Genomic DNA, 24,940 nt, shown 5'->3' with positions numbered 1-24,940 from the left:
AAGTTATGCAGATCTTCATTATTGTTAAGCCCATTTGGCATCTTAGTATCTAATAACATAATGAATTCAGACTCTACTTGTCTCAATCTTTTCTCCCTATTTCCACCTCTGATGTTTTTCGATATTGCACTGATGACATAATATCTTAGATCATAGAGGTTGTTTTTGTGTACCAATTTTAAATGTCTCGCTACAGGGTATGTGGGATCGGAATTCACCACAGCTCTAAGATGTTGAAGGATCCTATTGAAGACTTGCAACTTCGTACTGCCCACATATAATAGATGGCAAGTGCATTCTAAAACATAGATTGCATACTCAGTTCTGCAAGTTAGATGTCCTTTTATCTTAACTGGCTCAGGACTAAATGCTGTGACATATTCTGAGACATTTTTTCCGAACTTGCAAGCGCGACAAGAATTACACTTGAAAAAGCCATTTCTGGCCATTAACCAGGTATTGGAAGTTACCACCTCTGGACTATTTTTGACTAAAGCATCCCTCATTGAGGGTGCCCTTCTAAACGTCAATAGGGGAAGTTCTGGCAAAATTTGAGACATGGTGATATCTGTCTTAACTATTGGCCAATTTTTATATAAGATTCTACGAATCTGTCTTTCTTGTCTGCAAAAGTTAATTATTAACCTGATGTTACTTATTGGTTCCGGGATAGTAGAGTCCGTATCATTAGTACTAGGCCTTATCATTTCTTGGGCCTTAGGAGCAATGTGTTGATAAGCAACCAGAGCTGTATTATTTGCCTTGTCTCGAGCTGTGTGTAGATCAGAGGCCTTATAACATCTCCTTAGAAATCTTTCAAACGTCTCATTTTGACAGGTTTTCAAATCTTCCTCATGGCTGCAGATCCGTTTAGTTCTTAAAAATTCCCCATAGGGGATACTACGAATCAGATGGCGAGGATGAGAACTCTTAGCGTGTAATACTGAGTTCCCGGCTGTTACTTTTCTGTGCATTCTAGTGTGTAATGTGTCTTCTTTAATAAAAATTTCAACATCCAAAAATTGTACTGCAATATTGCTTATATCAGAAGTGAACCTAAGATTCAATGTGTTTTTATTAATTTCATCTATAAAGATGTTAGCTGACTCTCTGGTTCCTTTCCAAATTAAAAAAACATCATCGATAAATCTCCACCAATGGAGCACATGCTGTTCAAACATGATTTTATGGGTGGCCATCAAAACGTGCTCCTCCCACCAGCCCACATGTAAACATGCGTAACTGGGGGAGAAGCATGCTCCCATGGCCACGCCGCGCAGCTGTTGAAATACTTCCTTATTAAAAAGAAAATAATTGTTGGTTAAACAAATGGCAATCATTTTTATAATCATTTTGTTATGCTCATACATATTAATACTCCTTTTGTCCAAATAATAGCGAACTGCATTCATACCATCACTATGGTTAATACTCGTGTATAACGAACAAATGTCCATCACTATTAAATGACAATCATTTTCCCATTTTACATTTTTTAATTTAGCTAAAAAATGTCCAGTGTCCCTTATATATGACGGCAAACTTTCCACAAATTCATGTAAAAAATAGTCTATATATTTGGACATAGCTTCCCGTAAGCTTTTTTGTGCAGATATAATAGGTCTGCCTGGAACTGGTGTTAAATTTTTATGTACTTTCGGGATGAAGTATAAATAGGGAGTCATTGGGTGATCATTTTTCAAAAAATTATATTCAGTTTTAGTTAATAAGCCCACTCGTTTCCACTGCAAAAGTTCAGCAAATATGTTGTCTTTTATTTGACGTAATTCTTGAAAGCTGGCTTTCTTATAACAGCTGGCATCATTCAAATGACGCCCTGCTTCCTCCATATATAGGGGTCTAGGCCATAAGACAATATTGCCGCCCTTGTCCGCTTTGTTTATAATTACTTCCGTATGTTTTTGTAGCTTATGGATAAGTTTAAAATACTGTAGTTCAGAGTAGTTGTTGCGTCTTTTCTGTTTAAGAACATTGCAATTTAATTTTTTAAGATCTTCAATTATACAGTCACTGAAAACATCAATTGCGTCTCTAGGCATCATGTGGATAAATGTGGACGGAGGCTTGAATGGACTAATCGCTGGAATATTGCATATGATACCTGCTTCATTGAGATCTTCTTGTGTAGAGTTCCCTATGGGGTTATTATCATGTGATAGCGAATGTACTGCCAACAATGTATCTACATCTGAAGCTTGCAGGTTCATATGTAATCCTTGCGGCGCTTTAATTTGTGCTGCAATATTCACTGCGCTTTTGAGATGTAAATGTTTTTTCAATTTCAACTTGCGAATAAATTTAAAAACATCCACTCTTGTTTGTGTGTATTTAAAACAATTAGTTGGACAAAAAGACAAGCCTAAGGATAACAGTTGTTGTTCAGCAATTGATAGCGTTATCTCTGATAGATTGATTACAGTATTGTCCACAGTTTCGCCATTTACCTCATTTACTTTCGATTGTTGTAATTCTTCTTGCCTCTTCCTCTGTAATTTCCTTTTCCGCCTCTGTTTCCTCCGTTGGTTCTTTCTATTTCCTGACCCGTTGTCTGGTTTCGTGGTCTCAGAGTTTGCCGGCGGTCTTCGACTAAAAAAGATAATTCTTCTCCCGGAGCAAAATTAGTGGGAACTTGTGGATTTTTACTGCCGATGTTGTCATCTGATCCACCGCTACTATCCACACTGCTTGATTCAACTGAAGAAAAGTTACTTTCATTGGTTTGCATGTGAGACGTTGACGCTCTGATGATTTCACTCTCATTGCTGGTTAATGCTCGTCTTTTTATGTTATCGAATTTCTTTGAGAATGTGAATACTCGTCCAGTATTGAGGTTCCGTGTGGGACGGAACGACACTTTTGGGTGGTGATGAATATGGATGAGTTGGGTATCTACGAACCGCAAATGACGAGTATAGTGGGTGTACGCAGTTTCGCTACGCAACCACGTATGGTTCGTCTTATTTTCGGGTTTGTTCATCTGAACCCTCGGGTTCCATTTTAGATACGGCATCCATTTTGTTTCTTGCCCTCAAGTAGCCAGCGAACGGACTTCGTCCGCTTCGTGACCCTGGGACTCCCAAGCTTACACGAGGGACACGTGTTCCTTTGAGTATGACTTTTATGACGAGGGAAACGACACGACGAAGGCAGATGGCCCCGCTCAAGGCTCATCTTGCCGTGCCGGTCTATTGTTTCAGTCATGCATACATTAGACACGGTGTCTCTGATTCCGTTATCAAGTTTCCTTTATTGCCCCCGACACTCTTCTTTAACCTGTTGTGCATCCTTGTCCTTTCTTTGCATCTGTTCTTGCCCCTTCTCCTAATGTGTTTACGATCAGGATGGAATGTGTTTTATTGTAGAGAGGATATGTTTTTACAGTTGGGAACTGGCAATACTGTTGTAATTATGTTCCGGCCTCCTGAAACATGAACGCGACCCTTTTGAAGTTTATTATGGGAACTGAGTTGTAATCTTTGTTCACTATACTGTTCTATGGGAAAAGCGTGTATAAAAGGAGCGACCCACTTTTGCAAATTGAAGCAGTCTCCGAGAACCTACACGCTGTGTACTTCTTGTGACCTCTGTATCCCTGCAGTAAATAAATGCTGATCTCTGACGTCGCTGGAAGTGTCCAGTGTCTCTGTGTTTGGTACGCCAGAACAGGTAACCCACGAAGGTTTCAGGTGTTGTTCCCTGGCACCGCTGGGTCTTAGAAAAACCCAGTCCTTCAGTTGGCGCCCAACGTGGGGCGACATCAACGGTACCGGTCCAAAGCCCGACGATCGTGAGGAACTTCGTGTGAAATCTCCGAGGGAAGGTGCACCCCGCTTCATCGATCCAGTTGTCGAAATAAGTGGCCCGACGTCTTTTCCCGCGAAGATCCCCGCCTCCTGACGGCTGCGACGGACTGATACCCTGACTGTCGACCTGTTTTGGCGCCTGGCGTAGTCCTTTGTACGGCGAGACGATAGACGGGCCTTCCTGGTGACGCCATTGTTCTTTCAGTTAAATATTTGTGGGTCGCTCCCAGTGTTCCTTTGTTGTTTACATGGTACCATAGCATTCGTGGTTCTTAGTTGTTGGGTTTTATTTGACGATTGCAATTGCCAAAAACCGAGGGTCTCGCAAACCTTTTTGCGAGGATATCATAAATTCGATAGCCCTTGAAGTTTGTAAACTCGGTTAGTGTGCGCGATGCCTAGCCGTAGTACTTTGTTTGGATTTTTCAAATGTTGCAGAACGGATTCCCGGCTGGAGGATTCCTGTCCGATACCTCCGGTTGGAACTCCAATTTACGAGCTCTATAGTCGCCATGGTGTGGGTCCTATCGTGTATAATGAATATTGGGTCCGCTACACTAAAAATGATGGCGTCCTTAGTTGGCCATCTCATGGTAGTTTCGAAACTGCCGTTTTAGATAATTTGGAAGCTAAACTGTTTAAAAAGAAGGTTAGGCCGGCCATGTTTGATTCCTTCCGGTTATGGCGGAAAGAGGCCAAGCAGAAAGAAATCAAACAGAGTAAGAAAAATAAAAGAGAAGGCGTTCTTGCGGTGATGCAAGATGCTGAACAGTATCAGCGAGACAAAGATGAGAAAGAGCAGGAAGTTCGTGCTCGACTTCATCATATGGCGGTGGATAAATGTTATCCGGTGCTACCGTCTAATGTCGATAAGTCGGGAGAAGAAGCGGTAGAGGATTCGCTATTGTCTTATCTGTTGAAATCACCACCTCCCTATGCTCCCGATACTCTGGGCCCTGTGATTCTACCTCTTCCCCCACCTGCTGTTTTGGCGGCCGCTGGTCAGCCCGCCGTTCCTCCCGCTCTCCCGAATCCCCTTGTGCCGCAGATACCGGCTTCTTTTCCTACTGCGCCTTTTCAAGTCCCTCCTCAGTCTGTCGTTCCCACTACTCCTGGTGCCGCGTCTACTTCTATTGCCTCCACCCCTACTGTTGCTGCGCCTGCATCTTCTTCCTCTTCTCCTTCTGTTCGTAGCCGTCTCCTGACTGCTGTTGCTACTCTTTATTCTCCGCTTTTTGGGCCAATACTCGGCTCGACTCTTTCAGATGCCGCCCAGAGGCGCAGTCAGCTTCCTGATGATAGGGAACGTGAATCGCTGGTAAAAATGGCACGTAAATGGATTCGTAATCCTGTTAAATACTCTTCGCGTGTAGTGTTTGAAACATTTTCTCAGTTTAATGCGCCCACTCAACGATTCGTGTTTGAGGAATTGTGTAAATCGTTGAAGGAGGAGTGGGATCATGATGTGGTAGATAATGTACCGTCAGAGGTTTCTGATCTCCAGCATCGGTTCACAACTGGTGTGATCGTAGGTGACAAGGTTCGAGAAGCTCTAGAACGTTTGTTATCATTTCGATGTACAGTGCAACCTCGAGCATTGTTTAAGGAAGAGACCGCAGAGTGGATGGCAAAACCTGGTCAATATCCGATGCGGGAAGTTCCCCCAGTATGGATGCCAGGTGATCCTAATGCTAACCCTGCTGTCCCAGGCCGTTTTCAGAGAGTGTGGATACACCTCCCTTGGAAACGATCGGAAGTCTTACAGGTGAAGCAAACTTTGCCTGATCCCCGTAAAAATCCAGCGGGTTATTATAAGGAGCTGTCCCAATTGGTGGATGCTACCGTTATGAACCTTGCAGATATTGACATGTTGTTTGGCAATGTAGTGCCTCAGCCGATTTGGGCGAAAATTCGTCACGAGAATCACGCGGCCGAGTTAGGCGGTGACTGGGCTGCCCTTACGGCGGCAGACGCTCAGCAAGTTGGTGGGGCTAAGCCTGAGCAGCTTATTGTGGAATTGCCCCAGAGGATAATTACCCTTATGAAAACGCTTATGCCGGCGATGCGCGTTAATTGGGACAAGTTGTCCGCGTGCAAGCAAAAGAGGGATGAAAGCGTTTCCGATTTCTTTACGAGATTCGAGGAAGCATTTGTTGATCATAGTGGCCAGGACATGGGTTCAGAGGGTGGTCAGCGACTGTTTGTTGATAAGTTTGTATCGAACTTGTTGCCCGAACTCAGCATTAAGTTGAAAAATTCTGAGAGTTCATGGGCTGTTTCTACCACTGCTCAAATATTGGCTACGGCCCAATATTACGAAAATAGGGAAAAGGAGGAAAGTGAACGTGCAGATAAGAAAACAAAGGATCTTAAAACTAAGGTCTTATTGCAGCAAGCGTATCCTCCGCGCTCAAATTTCAATGATTCGCAACAGCCAAATCGATCGCAATCACAGTTCTCCAGATCTCAGATGCGAAATGACTCTCCCGCACCTCGTTTTGTGTTGGGATATAATCAATGTGCGTATTGCCGAGGAGAGGGCCATCTGAAGTTTAATTGTCCGGTTCTCCGTGATAGGAATAATGGTGTGTCAGCTCGAGGAGGTCGTGGTGGTCCTCAACAAGCTTCACGTGGTAGAGGTCGTGGAGTTACTCAGAATCAGGTCGAGCGTTTTGCCACTTCCTCAGACTCGCAGAATTGTTTCGATCGACGTGAACCATCGTCCGGTAGATCTACACAGTATCATGTGGATGACTGTTACGTAGAGCGTGATGTTGAAACGGATGGTATCTACTAGGACAGCCATAGACGAAGGAAGGGAGAAGTATCAGTTCCGGTTTATCAGAGAGGGCCTTATGTTGCAGTAGCCACATTGGGCGTCGTTGAGCCTTTTCTGCTGGACACTGGTGCAGCAAAAAGTTCAATTATGCATTCGAAACTCCCTGGCGCGCCTTTGTCTGGCTTAACGAATGTTTCCGTTGGATTGTCTGGCGCCCCCGTTAGCAATCCAGTTTCTAGTCCCTTGCCCCTTACGATTGGGTCTCATGAGTTAGAAGCTCCTTTGATTTTGACTACTGGTTGTGGTGAGAACCTTTTGGGTTTGGATTTGTTGAAGAGGTTACATGCGACTTTGTACTGCTCTCCTACGGGTGTGGAGCTTACATTGGGTGAGAATGTGATTTCCCCTATGTATCTATCGATCGATAAGCTCCCACCGGAATTGAGTTCACTTCCGGTTTCTTTGTGGGCGACAGGTCCCAATGATGTGGGCCTGCTGGATATCCCACCTTATGTTGTTCAATTGAAAGTTGATGCGCGCTTACCACGCATACCCCAGTATCGTATTTCCCTTGATGGTGAACGGGCACTATTAGCGATCATTTATGATCTGATCGGTAAAGATGTTATCGAGGAGACACGAGGTAACGTGTGTAATAGTCCCGTGTTGCCTATTCTGAAACAAACTGATCCGTCCAAGCCTCCCGTGTACCGTCTAGTTATTGACTTACGGGAAGTAAATAAAATTGTTGTCCCGCAGTTTCCTGTGGTTCCAGACATTACAGCTTTACTGACTCTGATTCCAGCCTCTGCATCATGGTTCTCGGTGATCGATTTGAAGAATGCGTTCTTTAGCATTCCGATTGCTGAGGAAAGTCGTGATTTGTTCGGATTTTCGTTAGGAGGTCGCAGTTTCCGGTTCAAACGCGCACCTCAAGGCTATTGTGAGAGCCCATCGATATACAGCCAAGCTCTTAAAAGTCAACTAGATGCATTTGTGCTGCCGACTGGTGCGGCTTTGATTCAGTACGTCGACGATCTGTTGGTAGCTGCAGATACTGAACAAGTTTGCAAGACTGCTACTGTGTCACTGTTGCAGCATCTCTGTGACTTACACCACAAAGTGTCACCTTCCAAATTGCAATATTGTTGTCAAGAAGTTACCTACTTAGGTCACTTATTGTCAAAGGCGGGAAGAAGGTTGACCCCTGAAAGAATCGCAGCAATTGCCCGAATGACTGTGCCGACGACCCAGAGAGATGTGCGTGCCTTTTTAGGTATCACGTCATACTGCAGACAGTGGATTCCGAATTTTTCATTGTTAGCGAAGCCATTGATAGCTCTTACGTGCAAGGACGTTTCGACTCCTTTGCCATGGACGGAGGAATGTCAGAAAAGTTTTTCTGAACTACGTGATGCACTGTGTTCGGCTCCTGTGTTAGGTACTCCTGATTACAGCAAGCCATTCACATTATACGTTCACGAGAGGGAAGGTTGTGCGTTGAGTGTTTTAACGCAACAATTTGGTGACAAGCAGCGCCCGTGTGCATATTTTTCCTCGACCTTAGACCCGGTAGCTAGTACGTTGCCAAGTTGCTTGAGGGCGACAGCGGCAGCAGCAGCGTCTATTCGGCAGTCCGCAGGTCTTGTTATGGATAATATGCTCATGGTGATGGTTCCGCATGCAGTTGATACTCTTCTGAATCGGACAAAGACTCAACATCTGACGAGTGCAAGGTTGTCTGGGTACGAGCTGACCCTTTTGGCAAGTCATATACAGATCAAACGTTGTAATGTACTGAATCCGGCGACATTGTTGCCGATTAATATGGAATCAGATGATGTGCCACCACATGATTGTTATTTACGAACTGAGGAAGAAACAAAAGGTCGTGTGGACCTGAAAAACACTCCCTTGACAGATCCCGATGGTACTTTGTATGTGGATGGCTCGTGCTTTAAATTGCCGAATGGCGATGTGACGACTGCGTATGCTGTAGTGACGTTGAGCACGGTTGTGGAGACTGCAAGATTGAATCAGAATTCAGCACAAGCTGCAGAGTTGATTGCATTGACAAGAGCGTGTGTTTTGTCTAAAGGAAAGCGAGTGAATGTGTTTACCGACAGTCAGTATGCATTTGGTGTTGCGCATAACTTTGGAAGACTGTGGAGAGAGAGAGGATTTATGACATCGCATGGTACGAAGATTCAGCATGGGCAGCTTGTGAATGACCTTTTGGATGCACTTACACTGCCTAAACAAGTGGCGATTTTTAAATGTAGTACACATCGGAAAGTGACGGATGATGTTGGTCGTGGTAATGCGTTTGCGGATGAGATTGCTAAGGAAACGGCTAAGGATCTTGCGACCCGAATGTATGTCACGAGTTCAGTGAGGTGGCCGATGGAGACTGGTATGTGTGAAAATACTATTGAGAGTGTGAAAGCAATTCAGAACGAAGCTACTAAAGCCGAAAAGACTAAGTGGAAAGAAAGTACGGGAAAGATGGACATGCATGGATGTTGGGTTGACCTGATGGAATGTCAGAGGTGGATGTTACCAGATGTGTACGTATTAGCTGTTGTGACGATGGCTCATGGGTTGTCACATATCAGTGCGAAAGGAATATGTAGGTTTTTGTCCCCTGTATGGAGGAATGAGGGTATTGCTAAGTGTGCCGAGAGAGTGGTTAAGAACTGTAGGGTGTGTTTGATGCACAATCCTGGCAAGGGCACTCCCACTCCACCTGGTCATTTTGCTCCGCCTGTTTGTCCCTTTGAGGTTATCCAGCTGGACTTTATCCATATGGAGAGATGCAATAACCTAAAGTATGTTTTGGTTGTGGTTTGTGCGTTCTCCAGATGGATTGAGGCCTATCCTCTTAAGGACAACACTGCCCTGTCCACAGCGAAAATCCTGCTGAAGTAATACTTTCCTCGGTACGGAATGCCACGGATTGTATGGTCGGATAATGGAAGTGAGTTTGTGGGAAGTGTAATGCAGAGTGTGTGTAAGGGTCTTGGAATTCGTCAAAAATTCCATAGTGCTAATCATCCACAGGCAGCGGGTTTGGTTGAAGGGTACAATGGTACCCTAAAACTGAAACTCGCCAAGATTCAAGCTACGACTGGTTTATCATGGCCTGATGCCTTGCCTCTGGCTCTCCTATCGACCAGAGCGACCGTACACTCTCGAGTAGGGCTTAGCCCATATGAGATTGTGTTCGGCCGCCCTGCAAATATTTGGGGGGTCCCGAGGCCAAGGGCTTTTGATAGTCTTGAGTATCCAATGTTAATTGATTACCTGCATGATTTGACCACTAAACTACGGTTAATCCATCAACAGGTCTTTGAAGCTCTACCGGCGCAGACAGAGGGTCCTGGACACCAGCTCCGGCCAGGGGACTGGGTTGTTACCCGAAATTTTGGTCGGAAACGTAACTTGGAGCCAAGATTTGTAGGACCCTTTCAAGTCTTGTTGACCACGAGGACTGCGGTTCGACTGGAGGGCCGGAAGAACTGGGTACACGCCAGCCACACGAAGAAGGTACCGATCCCCTTACCAACGGATGGTTGGGTGAGGACTGGGATTTCGGCAACAGAAACTGAGACTCCTTTGCACTTTGTGCCGTTTAGCGACGCTCAACCTGTGGGGAATGATTTGTCACTGCCAAACCCACATGTGGAGTCATCGGTAGCAGAGAGCCCAAGGTCTGACTCGTTGTCTACTTCATTGAATACTGTTGCGCCAGCTGAACAATTGTTCGTAGAGCAAACTCGACCTGGAAGAAGTCGATACTTTCTTCGTTCAAGGACTAATAAAAATTAGTTGTATATTTGCTTTTTGATGCTATGAACATTATGGACAATTATATCCTTTCTTTTTGAGTTTTTATGTGCTGTCCCACGGCTAAGAGACTTGTAATAATACTGAACTTTTCGAGGAAACCTCTCCATCCGGGTCACCGTAGGGCCGTGCGGGTACTCCTTTCTGTTTAGCAGGTTTCTGACGCTAGGTCGGTTACTTTTGTCGATTCCTGGGAACTCCTGGGGATTGATAATCGCTACTCAGAACGAAGTGCGTCAAGTACGTCACGGACGGTTTGTAGAGGATGGCATTCTCTAAGCTGTTGGAAGTAGAAAGGATGTCGGCGCAGAGATCAGAATTAAGAAGAGTTGTACGTACAAAATGTTTTTTGTTTCAGGTGTTCCTACTGTTCCTGACCGTATCTATGTTATTGGTGGGTGGAGTGTATTTTGGAGTACACTTGTTATTACCTTCTGTTTCACCTACCTCTTCTCCTAAACTGAGCTCCCTCACCACTGTTTCCCCACATTCTTTTCATCCTCTGCCCCAACATGAACAGGTTAGACGTGCGGAATTTATGAATAACTCCTTCGTTCAACTTCTACATCAGCATCAGTTGGTGATGAATACTACCAATTGTTGGGTGTGTGGGTTAATGCCACATACCATGGATAGGGGTATTCCATATTTGGTCCTTCCGTACAGCTCCCAGGGTTCGGCTCGAGCATTCCAAACTATGTTCCGTAGTGCACTAGATTCCTACCCCAGTCGAGAGCCACGTTCTGCCAACTTTGGTCCTGGGCCGTATCACAAACCTATAGCGATAGCGGATTTAGATAGAGATGTTTTTGATGCATCGCTTATCCCAAGTGAAGAGGTACAGGCTTATAAGGATCTGAGCGAGGCTGAGTATAGTACGTCAGTGGGTGATAGGCAGCTTAAGAGCTCGTCCCCAATATGGATTGTACCACACCTTGGTAATTTCTGCTTGAAAGGTCTGGGTCGAAATCCGAGAGCACAACTTGGGAACAGTGCTTGCACTGACATGTATGTTCTGCCGATGCTCTCTTCCCCTGTTTTTCTGACCGCTAAGGGCACTTATTTTGTATGTTACGAACGCGCATATACATGGTTACCCCGTGATTTCTCGGGTACCTGTTATATTGCGAATCTTTTACCACCGACTTTCACAGTTGCCTCAGATTATCACAAGACTAGAGTTGTGAGAGGCGTTATTAGCAAAGAGGATACTGCCGGTCAAGAAGCAGGAGACTTTTTTTAAGGGTTTCTTGCCGTTTTGGGGACCTATGGTTAATAGTAGGAACCTAAGACAGCTGACACGTGTAGTAGAGTCGACTGCTAATATTACTGCGAGTGCCCTTGGTAATCTCACAGCTGAATTTCAGGCGGATAGACTCATGACGTTGCAGAACCGTATGGTTCTAGATGTTGTTCTCGCAGATAGAGGTGGTGTGTGTAAAGTTATCCATTCGAGTTGTTGCATTTTTATTCCTGACAATGCTCCAACTGTCTACCAAGCCATCTCGAAGTTGCACAAGATTTCCGAGTCCATACACGTGGACGAAGGTAATTGGACGCTTCTAGGATGGTTTTGGGGCCTGATGTCAACTTGGGGTTGGAAGATTCTGATGATCGTAGGAGTTGTTGTAACGTTTCTGTTCACGTGTTGTCTTTGTGTACAGTGTGGTCCTGCCTTATGTGGCCTATGTGCTACAACGTGTATAAGACGACCATCTGTTACCAATGAAACGTTGATGAATAGAATGATGTTCCAGCAGCAATTGAACGATCTGATGAATATTGAAATAGATTCCGATCTTGACTAGTGCTTGCCTACATGAGGGCAAAAGGAGCGTCTGAGGTTCCGTGTGGGACGGAACGACACTTTTGGGTGGTGATGAATATGGATGAGTTGGGTATCTACGAACCGCAAATGACGAGTATAGTGGGTGTACGCAGTTTCGCTACGCAACCACGTATGGTTCGTCTTATTTTCGGGTTTGTTCATCTGAACCCTCGGGTTCCATTTTAGATACGGCATCCATTTTGTTTCTTGCCCTCAAGTAGCCAGCGAACGGACTTCGTCCGCTTCGTGACCCTGGGACTCCCAAGCTTACACGAGGGACACGTGTTCCTTTGAGTATGACTTTTATGACGAGGGAAACGACACGACGAAGGCAGATGGCCCCGCTCAAGGCTCATCTTGCCGTGCCGGTCTATTGTTTCAGTCATGCATACATTAGACACGGTGTCTCTGATTCCGTTATCAAGTTTCCTTTATTGCCCCCGACATTCTTCTTTAACCTGTTGTGCATCCTTGTCCTTTCTTTGCATCTGTTCTTGCCCCTTCTCCTAATGTGTTTACGATCAGGATGGAATGTGTTTTATTGTAGAGAGGATATGTTTTTACAGTTGGGAACTGGCAATACTGTTGTAATTATGTTCCGGCCTCCTGAAACATGAACGCGACCCTTTTGAAGTTTATTATGGGAACTGAGTTGTAATCTTTGTTCACTATACTGTTCTATGGGAAAAGCGTGTATAAAAGGAGCGACCCACTTTTGCAAATTGAAGCAGTCTCCGAGAACCTACACGCTGTGTACTTCTTGTGACCTCTGTATCCCTGCAGTAAATAAACGCTGATCTCTGACGTCGCTGGAAGTGTCCCGTGTCTCTGTGTTTGGTACGCCAGAACAGGTAACCCACAAAGGTTTCAGGTGTTGTTCCCTGGCACCGCTGGGTCTTAGAAAAACCCAGTCCTTCAGTATCATAATCTCTCTTATCCCTTGCAAACTTATAAATTTTCCTTTTTTATATATATATATATATATATACTTCCACAATGCTTGAAAACAGCCGCCGCACTCCTGATCAGCGGGCGCGTCGTCGAACAGACCTCACAAGCTGGGTCCATAATATGAAAACACACTCCCCAATCAAAAAAGGAACGACGACGCCACGTCTTGACAATCCACACTAGGTTTTAATCATCGGCAGTGTCGGACGCGTTTCGCCTGAACTAATATTAATCCCTTGTTCAATTGCAATCTCTTCTGTGGTTATATGTCCATCATCTGGTGTCGTGATTTCATCGTTGATACTACTAGATCCCATTTGTTCCAAATCAACCATTAAATCCATGTCATGCACTTGTAGGTTACTTAATTCTCCTTGCACAACCGTCAGCAAGAGCTATCAGGCATGTCCACTTGGGCAATATTCGGGGTACTCTGTGTTAAATCGAATAAGAATGTATCTATAGGGAATATAGCATACATTGCGTATTTGTAAAACAATGGCACTAGCTGTAGGAATTGTTTTAATTCTTATTGATTTCAATACCATTGTGTCCGCTCTTGCATTAATTGTAAGTTTCAAATGAACTACAAGTCTGTTTTCCATTGCACTACATTTGTAGTTTATCACGTGATTGTCATATGCACAGCTTTAAAATTGTGTTTTTTTTTTACAAAACTTTGTTGGTGAACAAGCCTGCTGGTTCAGGCGAAACGCGTTCCGACACTGCCGATGATTAAAATCTAATGTGGATTGTCAAGACGTGGCGTCGTCATTCCTTTTTTGATTGAGGAGTGTGTTTTCATATATATATATATATATACGTGAGATGGCAGCAGAGAAATAGTTTTTCATCTTTCCTATAACGAAACAAAGTGGGAAAACAAACATTAAAGAAGTTTATGAGAATGTGGATGTCAGGAGCTTGTTAAAATCTTTGGAAAAACATAGCCGCAGCGAAATGACGAAATGGTGGGAGATTACTTCGTTAGAAAAATACCATGAAGTAGGTCGAATACCAAGAGGATTAAGAATTATGCTGGCGCCAAGTTTCGATAGCCCAAACCCTATGCTTCTCAAAGAATGGGCAGAAAGCAATTTAGAAGCATCCATGCGACTAGTATGCTTGTTAATAAAATACGCTAAAGTGGATAGAGCAGCAAACATGGAAGAAATAGCACGTATCCAAACAGAACTCAACAAACCAGAATACCTTGCGAACAAAGATTTCATTGATAAAAGCGTTAATGAAATGAAGGAGCGCATTAAGAAACAGGAACTGGAACTGGTAATCAAGACAAGGAAGGCATATAAATTTGCCCGAGACAAATGTGATTACGAACAGGGGCAGGTGTTGACAAACTACGTAAGAACCAGATTCAACAACAGAAAAGTATAACAGCAACAATGGTTCCTCGTAGTAATGAGCCTGCAATTGAGGTAGATAGTGATTCCAACATATCTACGGATACAAGTGCCATGACAAGCGCAACTGCCAGCGAAGTGGACTCTGACAACCCCAGTTCAGGAAATGAGGCGGGGGATTTAGGGCTTTTAACCTTGGCAGAAGAATTAGATTATGTTCACATGCAACGCAAACAATCGCTGAGGCCCCGACAACAACAAACACAACCCCCCAAAAACGAAATGCTAGAAGGCGGCAAAGAAGGAAATGTAAAAGGGCGAAATCAACAGAGGCAACAATGGAGACAATACAGAAAGTAACAGATAAAACCATTGTAAATCTTACAGACGTCGAATTAAATGCGGCAGAACAGCAATTACTATCACTAGGCCTCTCCTTTTGCCCGGAAAGCAACTTCAATTATGTGAACACAAGAATAGATGTTTTCAAATTCATCAGGAAGATTAAACTTAAAAAATACTTCACTATCAAAAACAAGTTGAATGATGGAGCTAGCAATGTGGATAAAACTGAAACCAATACAAGGATCATGCCAATGGCTGAGGTGCTTACCAAGGGACTGGTTGTATCAGATATGCATATGATTAACACCTTAAGTATGCTCAACATGAGTCAAGAAATCGATGTCGCTACACAAGATGTGGCAGACAACGAAGGAATTAACATTTCTAAACCATGTAAAAGCCCTTTCAAACCAATATCCACTTTTATGCCAACCATGCCGCGTGATGCAATTGATGTATTCAATGAACGCATTACGGATGAATTGAAAAAGTTACAACGACAGACCCAAGTAAGGAACAAGATACCTGCACAGAAATCCAGTGATTATTTTAAATTAATGTCCAAACTAAAGAAGAATAACAACATTATTATCAACAAATCAGATAAAGGTGGCAATGTGGTCTTATGGGGTAAAACAGAATACAAAGAGGAAGCCTATCGACATTTAAACAACACTGATTATGGTAGGATTCCCAAAGCTCTCATCTCTACAACACATAAGCAATATAAAGATTAATTATATGCATGGTGAAAAGAGGGTTTGTTGACCAATGAAGAATTGAAATTCTTATATAAAGAATATCCAGTACTACCAAGCATTTATTTTATCCCTAAAGTGCATAAGGGAACGGTGCCTATTCCAGGTCGTCCCATAGTGTCAGCAATTAACAGCATGTTTGAGAACACCTCCAAATATATTGACTATTTTCTTCAAGATCCAGTAGCGGAACTACCGAGCTATATAAGAGACACTACAGATTTTTTACATAAACTTAACAATCTTATCTTGCCCACCGATACAATTTTATTGACTATGGACATTACAGCGCTATACACTAGTATAGCCCACATGGATGGACTTAGGGTTGTAGAGTATTTCCTGGGGAAAAGGAGCATTGAATTTTATAATCACAATGTTAAGCTTTTAAATATGATCCGTAAATGCTTATGTAACAATATGTTTCAATTTAACAATGAGGCTTTTCAACAGTTGAGAGGCGTGGCTATGGGGGCATGCTTCTCACCCAGCTATGCATGTTTGCATGTTGGCTGGTGGGAGAAGCATGTCCTCATGGCCCGCCATGCTGAACAGTGGTCTACCAACATCATATCTTGGTGGCGATTTATAGATGATGTTTTCGTCATTTGGAAAGGAACAGAACAAGAGGCACTAAGTTTCGTCAATAACATCAATGGTAATGATTTAAATTTGGAGTTTACTGCAGAAGTGAGTGCTAGTAGTGTAAACATCCTGGATGTAACTGTAAATTTGAAAGAAGGGATTTTAGAGACTTGTCTATTTCGCAAAAGCACATCCGGGAATACAGTGTTGCATGCAGACAGTTTCCATCCGCAACACACTATAAATAGTATACCGTATGGAGAATTTTTGCGTATCCATAGGGCGTGCAGCACCATAGTGGCGCGTGATAAACATCAGATGGATGCTAAAAATAGACTACTGGCGCGAGGATATGAGGAAAAGAAACTGAATATCGCAATGAAAAAGGCGATCCTCAAAAATAGAAACGATTTACTTGTACCTAATAATACAACAAATCAAGAAATCTTAGTCCCAACCAGTATCCCAGGTAATGATAAAACAGAGAATGAAATAAGATTGATCACTACCTATAGTAGACAGGCCAAAAAAATTAAAAGCATTATTTGTAAGGAGTGGTCCATAGTTTTAACTGATCCGACTCTCAAAGCGGTGCTGCCTATGAATCCTACTATTACTTATAGAAGAGCTTTTTCAATGAGGGATGAACTAGTATCCAGTAGTCCTGAAATTTCATCTAGTGGCAATTGGCTTAACTCTTCAAAAGGGTTTTTTAAATGCTCTTCTTGCAGAGAATGTAAATTTGGATTTAATACCAACCAATATACCACACCTTTCAGCGATATACCTAGATCTCTGAAAGGACATTATACTTGTCGTACTGATCATGTGGTATATATATTACAATGCACATGTGAACTGAAATATGTAGGGAGCACTAAGCTGCAAGCATTCACTCGTATTTTACAACACCTTAGAGCTATATTAATTCCGACCCAACTTACCCGGTAGCGAGACAATTTTTTGCAGGTTTTGAAGTTTTGCTTACGGATCATACGAATCTCTGACTACCGCACCTCTAAACACTGAAACTCTTTTAAAATAGTATGCATTTTAAGGTTTTAATTGCATCACTATGTGTATATATTCCCACACAATGGTAGAAAAAGTTTGGAAATCAGCTTTTTCAAAGCTGACCACGGTGGAATTGTGTAGAAAAAAGATTCAGATTTATTTTTGATTATATTTATGTATTCATATGTTATACCCAGAGTAATTCCTAATAGAGACATAGCGTGGCATTGAATCTTCATATAGTTATCCAGACTCTTTTAAAACTATTTTTTAGTAATGATGTTTATGGCAATAATTAAGATATCTGCATATTTTGCACATCATATTGCGTATTTGCACATTTTTTGCTGTATTTGCACAGATATTAATAATTTGCTTCGTTTGCACATAATATGCGTTATTTGCACTAACCCAGAGGGGAATGTTCCCATTAGAGGGATAAACAGTGATCAAATATATTATACAAAATTGTCATAGCGCAGGCAAGACATTATGATTAAGCAAAGTCCTCGTCTAGCGGAATATACGCAATATTATGTATCAAGTCAGTATTTAAACAAACATATATATTTTTCTGTTGCCTAAGACTTAAACCCCATGAACAAACTTATTTTATGTATCTGGATATGTAATGTGACGTTTAACATTGGTATTTCCTGCGTAAAGTTTTGCAGGCTTTGAAGTGACAGCCTGAACGAGTATGTTTTCTATGTCAATAGGAACGCTGTTACGTAACTGGGTACCTTGCACCTTTAAATTGTCACGTTCAGTAAAGTGTAGTCATGTGAGCAAGACCGCTTTGACGGTCGAAACGCGTCTGCACTAAACTGAACTTTAACTGTTTGTTTAAAATAAATTTAGCACTATTTTGCACCAGCGAAAACGTGTCCGTGTCTTTGGTGGTACCGGCTGGTACTACGGAAGGTGGATTGGATATATATATATATCTACCAATAACATTAAATCTATTTTCAAAAAACATTCTTTAATGGATTAAAACATTAAACTATTTAAAAATCTTTCAACTTAAATTTCCCACTCCAGTGAGTAGAACAGTAGAGAAAGTGTTAGAAAGCGGAGGCGTAGAAATTACTATATCCACTCCAATGAGTGCAACAGTAGAAAGAGTGTTGGATAGCGGAGGGGTAAAAATTACTATTCCCACTCCAGTGAGTGCAACAGTAGGGAAAGTGTTGGATTGCGGAGGGTTAAAATTACTTTTCCCACTCCATTGTGTGCAACAGTACAGAAAGTGTTGGATAGTGGAGGGGTAAAAATTGCTATTCCCACTCCAATAAGTGCAACAGTAGGGAAAGTGTTGGATAGCGGAGGGGTAAAATTTACTATGGCCACTCCAGCCAGTGCATCAAAATAGAAAGTGTTGGATAGCAGAGGGGTAAAAAGTACAATTCTCACTCTAGTCAGTGCATCAGTAGGGAAAGTGTTGGATTGCGGAGGGGTAAAATTTACAATTCTCACTCCAGTCAGTTCAAAATTAAAAACAAACAAAATATCATCAGCAAAAGAAAAATATGTTTTTTTAAAGTTAATAATTTTTGTTAAAAAAAGTAAAATACAAATATATTTAATATTAAAAATAAAACAAAACATGTTATAATGTTAAATACATATCACAAATACCTACAAATATTATATTAAATAAAATTAATTAATCATTAACAAAAACATTAATTATTACAAAAATGTTGTCGATTTACTTCCTACCCTATAACACCACACAACTCACAACCCACGTCGAAAATAAAAAACTGTGTATTTGCATAATTCACATTATTAATTATCAATTAAACAAATATTAATTAAAAAACAAATTAAAACACATAAAATGTTATTGACTCCCAACCCTTTACACCTATAATCCCCACAAGCCACACCAAAATTAAACTATAAAAAAATTAACTACACAATTAATAAACCTTTACAATTAAATGACTAATAGTATTTAAAACCTAATTATAAAGTAAGTAAAATAAATATACTCCCCACCCTTCACCCCATAAACCAAAACCCACACACAACAAATAATTAAACAACTACACTAACTAATTATCAATTAATTAATATTAATCAACTAATCATTAATTGAAAATAAATTACTTCCCACACTTTACCCCTAAACCCCCAACCAACACCTAAAATTAATTACACAATTACCATACTTAATTGTCAATTAATTAATTAATATTAATTAACAACTAATTATTAATTAGTTAAAAATAAATTACTTACCTCCCTTTACCCTTATAAACCCCACAACCTGCACCTAAAAGTTACCCCCCAAAAATTAAAATTACAATTAACATTATAAAATCTCAATTAAAAAATATTAACAAATAAATATATTCATTAATTGATTATAATTAAATTACTTCCTACCCTATTCGCCTATAAACCCACAACCCGCTGTGGAAATAAAAAATGCAAAATTTAATTCACAGAAAATTATTAACTACTAAAAATGTAACACATATATTAAAAATCATAAACAATACTTATACAAAAAAATCACATACATTTAAAATGTATGCTAAAATACATAACACTAATTGATATTTTAAACAACTACATTTTTGCAAACAATATTAATAACTTTTATATTTTTACAATCTATATTTCTTACCTTAAAGTCGATATATTCTTGACCACGGTATTCTTGCTGTCGATATTTCTGTGTCATGATATTTAAAACTCAATATTAGTGTAAGTCGACATTTCAAACTCAATATTTTGACTGAACAACGAACATCTATAGTTTGTTCACATGTTACCTGTTATACAACATTACAAAATACTGACCTGGAATGTCAGAGGTAAGGGGTATGTCCACAAACACCACAGACGTTTAGCACAGCTTCAAAGCAGCAAAATAAATACAGTTTATTTACAGGAAGCTTATATCTCTTCTGCCGAGGCACCTAACATGCGGACACAAAGGAGGGGGACAACTAATTGTTACTATCTATTCAGCAATTGCCCATGACGGGGGGGCTTCTGGCCGAGGGCTGGGGTCCCATTTGAAGCATGTGACACAAAAATTGACACCAATGGTTGTTAACTCTTTGTCTGTGGAGAGTTGGATGGTGAAATGTTGGTGCTCAGTAGTATGTATGCTCCGCATATGCTCAAGATCATATCTTGCAGCACCTGTCCTCAGTATTAGCTGAATGGTCACACCTTTCATGGATTATAGGGGGTGATTTCAATGTGGTTCTGGATGTAAACCTTGACTGCTTTCATCCCCCTTTGCCAAGTGCTGGTTCTGTCAAACAGGCTAAGGCCCTCTCTAATTGGGTGTCAAGTTGGTATTTGGTATGTGCTTATATTGTGTCCTTTGCTCCTCCTCACTGTTGGAGAAATTTACACAGGCGACCTATCTGAGTAAAATGGTCTCAGACGACAACCCTCTTGGATTGGAGATAGATTGACGTATGGTCCCAACCTCTATCCCAACATGGCACATGCAGACACTACTTCTTGAACACATAGGTTTCAGGGACACCTTAGCCACCATCATAGAAACATATGTTACTAATAATGAGGGCACTGTGTCCTCACTACTTATAGAATGGGAGGAGTTCAAATTAGAGATCAGGGGGATGTCCATAGCTACAGTTACTGGGGTCAGACAGTCCGTTTTACGTGACTTACAACACACTGTAACACAAATGGAGCTCCTTGAACAGGTGACTGCACATGATCCCACACGTTTAGATGACTTACAAAAAGCCAGAATCCAACATGCAGAGCTCTTGAAACACCTGAGGGTTATGGACCATAAAACATATTTACAGAGACTACACTCTCAAGGCAAGCTGGGCAAATGCCCTCAACACCTCTAACCCTGCCCCTCCACCAACCTTGAACAGGGAGTAAAACACTTCAATGCCTGGATCACCAATTGTGCCAACAGCATATACCCCGTCAAGAGCAACATTGAGAGAACATCCTCCAAAAAGGCCAACTGGTATACCCAAGAACTCAGAACTGTGAAACAGGACAACAAACAGTTGGAGGGGGAGGTTGGGGATTGGGGCGCCAGCAAGGACCCTTCTGACAGGGCAGCATTCAAGACCTCCCGCAAACTCTATCACCGCCTGCAGAGGGCAACAAAGAAGACAGCCTTTGTTGCTTGCATCGAAACCAGAGCCAACAACACCAAGGAACTTTTTAACATCGTTACTGAATTCTCCAACCTGGCTGCAAGCAAAAACAACATCATACCCTCACAGGAGCCATGTGACAACCTTGCACAATTCTTTGACAACAAGATTGCAACAACATACAGAAACTTCGAACCCCAGCCCACACCTACGGACTTCCTTGACAGATACGCCACCATCGTAACTGACACGAACCACACACTGATCACCTAGAACATCCTCTACAACCAGCACACTACCTCCCCCATGAAATCCATCCACTCGGGAGCTCCCACAGACCCATACCCTCACCATATCTTTAACCTCAGAAACAAAAGGATCGGCCAGGAACTCACCACCCTACTCAACACATCTATCCCCACCACAACATATCCTGATGCCTGGAAACAAACCACTACTCAAAAAACCCTCCACCGACCCCAGCGAACTCAAAAACTACTGGCCAAGCTCCCTGCTCCCATTCCCAGCGATGTTAATAGAAAAGATCATCAACAATCAACTCATGACACACTTAGAGCAGAACCAGCTACTTGATACCTCCCAATTCGGCTTCCGCAGCAATCACAGCATGGAAACCCCCCTGATCGCAGCCACCAAACACTCCTCGACCGATGAGAAACAGCAGCTTTAATCACCTTGACCTCTTGGCAGCCTTCGACACCGTATCCCACCACATGCTGATCAAAAGACCCCGCATTGGGATCAAAGAGTATGTGCTCAGATGGATCACCTCCTTCCTCACCGCAAGAATCCAGAGGATCCACCTCCCACCTTTCACCTCTGAACCCAAGGAGGTCACCTGCAGTGTCCCCCAGGGCTATCCCTCAGTGCCACAATCTTCAACGCATATATGACCCCGATGGCCAACATCGTCAGATCCCACAGTCTCAACATAATTTCCTACACAGACAACACCCAACTCATTCTCTCACTTACCGACGACCCCGCCACCAAAACCAACTTACACAGATGCATGACAAGTGTCACTAACTGGATGAGGAGCAACTGCCTGCAGCTGAACACACACAAGACAGAAGTACTAATCTTTGGCAGGCACCAGAAGCAACACATGGAATGACTCCTGGTGGCCATCAGACCTAGGACCTGCAACCACTCCCTCTGACCATGCCAGAAACCTTATAATCATCATTGACAACAAGCTCACTATGAAATCGCAGATCAACGCCATCTCCTCCGCCTGCTTCCTCACTTTAAGCATGCTACGTAATATCTTCAAGTGCTACCCCTACATACAAGATGCACCATGACACTGGCCCTCATCACCAGCCAACTGGACTATGGCAACCCCATCTACATAGGAATCGCCCCATACCTGCTATAGAGACTTCTGACCATTTAGAAAGCCACAGCCAGACTCATCCTCAGACTTCCCAGATGAACCCACATCACTCGTCACCTCAGTAAACTCCACTGGCTATCTGAACTGAAGAGATGCCAATTCAAGCTGCTGACCCACGCTGACAAGGCTCTACACAACCAAGGACCTGCACACATTAATCACCGCCTGAACTTCCACCAACCGTCGAGAAGACTACGCTCCACCTCCCTTTCACTTGCCTATACTCCCTGCATCTCCCAAAGCAGAAGTGGAGGATGCTTCTACTCCCTCATCGCAGAAAAGACCTGGAAAAACCTCCCCACGCACCTCAGGACCATCACCTCACTTCTGGAATTCCAGATGGCCTTCAAGACCTGGCTGTTCGAATAAGCCTCCAGGACCTGCAAGTGCCTGGATACCCTATTGGGTGATTTGGCATGCTTTATAAATCCTGACTGATTTATTGATTGATAGCGTGGGTACATTACTGGCCGCATGATACAGCTGCCATTATCACCCACACTGATCCTTTCCCTGGCAACACCCTCAAACACAAGTTGCATTACACAGTTGGAGATCAATGAGGCTTTCAGTGCATACTATACTAGGCTGTGTGAAGCTTGCTCTTCCCAATCCACCACGGACGTAGGTCCTTTGCTACATGATCTGATGCTTCTACAGGTCACGGCAGTGAATAGACTGGGACTGTGTGCCCCGCTGTCACTGGGCGAACTACGCCAGGCAATCAGGGACATGGCAGATAACATAATTCCAGTAATAGATGGCTTACGCATTGACTTTTAATGATGTTCATATTCCGGTTGGCCCAGCTATTGGAAAATCTTTACAAATCCTTGCTTGATGCGGGCGCACTACCAACTACCACTTGCCAGGACCTGGTCACCTCTTTACTTAAACCTGGCTGGGCTCAAGAAGAACTCTCTACTTTTAGGCCACTCTCCCTTCTGACCTCCGAATATAAAGTATTGAGCAAAGTGCTAGCACAACGACAGCTCTCCCTACTCCCTAAATGTATCCATATTGACCTATGCGGTTTCGTTCCGCACAGGAGCACCTCTTTAAACATATGGCGATTATATTAGGCGCACGAACAATACTAGGCTTGGGCGGTGAACTCCGCTCTGTTCACAGAGTTTGTGCAGTTTTCTGCACTCTGCGAAGTTGAGAGGAGTTTATACCTTGCTCACCAACGTTAAGTTGGCGAGGGCGAGTGAGAAAAATCCAACTAATTCCCAGCAAGATTTCTCAACGCGGGCAGTCGGGGATGGTCACGGCCGCTCGCGTTGAAAAATCTATCCGTTTGTGTTGAGGAAGCTGCCGCTCGAGTAGAAAACTACTCAAGTGGCAGAAAGAAGCAGTGCCTCCAGCACTGCTCATGGTGCAGTTTGTGCTGATTTTCCAGCGCGGAACGAATACCCGGCGCTGAAAATCAGCACGAACTGTGTGATCTAACACACTCCGCTGCTAGTGGAAATCCATGTAGCATGGTGGAGTTCTTCGGTCAGGCCTAAACAATACCCAAACGGGGGCAGCCTTTCCTCAGATCACCAGTAGGCATTTGATTCCCTGGAATGAGATTATGTGTCTTCACACTGCTCAAATTTAACATTTCCCTCACCTTTATTCATTGGGTTAAGCTCCTCTACACTAATCCCTTAGCGAGGGCCAAAACTGGGACACATATTTATCACAATACTCAATATCCAGTAGCTGCCCAATATCAATCCTTTTGTTTGTTTTAGCAATGGAACCCCTGGCTCAGACACTTAGGCAGGAGGCGGTAGACTGGGGCATCCCATGAGGGCCTCAGACCCAAGCGGTTTCGTTACAAATGGACGATATGATACTTTACACTCGGACCTGGCCATGGACCTCACACCTATCTCCACTATACTTCGGTCCTTTAGCCCCTGTGTGGCCGCCAAGTCAATCATACCAAATTACATGTATTTTTTTCCAAAACACTATGCCCCCCTAAATTGGTGTTCCTTGGCACTCAGACCATACCAGCTGCACATAATACATTTTGTTACCTGTGTACAGGTGTACAGATCAACTACAGATTTGTTGGACGGGAAACTACTAAAAGCTATCCCGTCATTAAA

The 24,940-nt window shown here is 42.8% G+C and overlaps 1 long non-coding RNA gene across 1 annotated transcript in view; it reads left to right on the top strand.

The window, feature by feature from the left end:
* LOC146810459 (uncharacterized) overlaps positions 1-13,085 on the top strand; it is a 56,155-nt gene extending 43,070 nt beyond the window's left edge. Inside the window, exon 4 of the long non-coding RNA XR_014965690.1 lies at positions 9,949-13,085. This is a non-coding gene — a long non-coding RNA (uncharacterized LOC146810459). The remainder of the gene's footprint in view (positions 1-9,948) is intronic.
* The last annotated feature ends 11,855 nt before the right edge of the window (positions 13,086-24,940 follow it).

This window comes from Triturus cristatus, chromosome 7 (genome assembly GCF_964204655.1).
Source record: "Triturus cristatus chromosome 7, aTriCri1.1, whole genome shotgun sequence".
In the NCBI taxonomy this organism is placed as follows: Eukaryota; Metazoa; Chordata; class Amphibia; order Caudata; family Salamandridae; genus Triturus; species Triturus cristatus.
Note: the sequence above shows the minus strand (reverse complement) of the source record. Positions and strands in the feature narration are given on the sequence as shown.